We start from the raw sequence: 809 nt of genomic DNA on the forward strand, positions 1-809 counted from the left end.
AGCCGCGCGCGGCAGCTGGGCCGCGGCGCGGGTTCGGGGCCGCAGGCTGAGCTGCCCGCCGTCAGCCCCGCGCCCCGGGACGCGGGCAGCTGGGGCGGCCTCGGCCCCGCAGAGGACGAGCACCCGGCAGCCAGCCCGCGGAGTGACACGGGTGGGTCACTGCTCACAGCCTCCCGCTCAAGGGCCTTCAGGAGGAGCCGTGCCATTTCGGGTGCCTCTTTCTAGGATGTGAGCAGACAGCAGTCTTCCCTTTCCTCAAAACACASGCTTTATATCCCAAATCCCGATTTTGCTGGTGCAGGGTTGAGCTCCCAGAACCCACGATGCGCCCACGGGGTCAGCGCCGCTCCCACCAGCCTGGCTCATGGCCGAAGCAGGGGGCTTCACTTTTGGGTGCAAAATCTAAAAGCCATATACACACACACGCGCACACACTCACTCACTGAGTCATGTGTTGTGGGGCTGCCCCAGGCACGCGGAGGCAAGCCTGGCATTCCCACAGCTCTTGCCTTATAGAAGTTACCTCTTTGGCCCACGTAATCTACTCCGCTGAGTTTTATTTTTGACCTAAAGATTGGGGTTTTGAGTGCCATGCACAGCATGCATTGGTTCCCATATTCTTTTAACAAGATTATCTATGTATGTCCTTCAGTTGTTTCTTCCAAGGGAGTAGTTGCTGCAGGACTTGCTGGGGAAGCCCTGATGGCAGGATGTGAAAAAGACACTTTGACTACATCCAGTAGAAGAAATGTAAGCTGAAGGATCAGGCCAACTAACTGCTTGCCTAGGTTTATTACCCAGCAACATAT

This window comes from Rhea americana, unplaced genomic scaffold (genome assembly GCF_003343005.1).
Source record: "Rhea americana isolate MKP2758 unplaced genomic scaffold, rheAme1 scaffold_18, whole genome shotgun sequence".
In the NCBI taxonomy this organism is placed as follows: Eukaryota; Metazoa; Chordata; class Aves; order Rheiformes; family Rheidae; genus Rhea; species Rhea americana.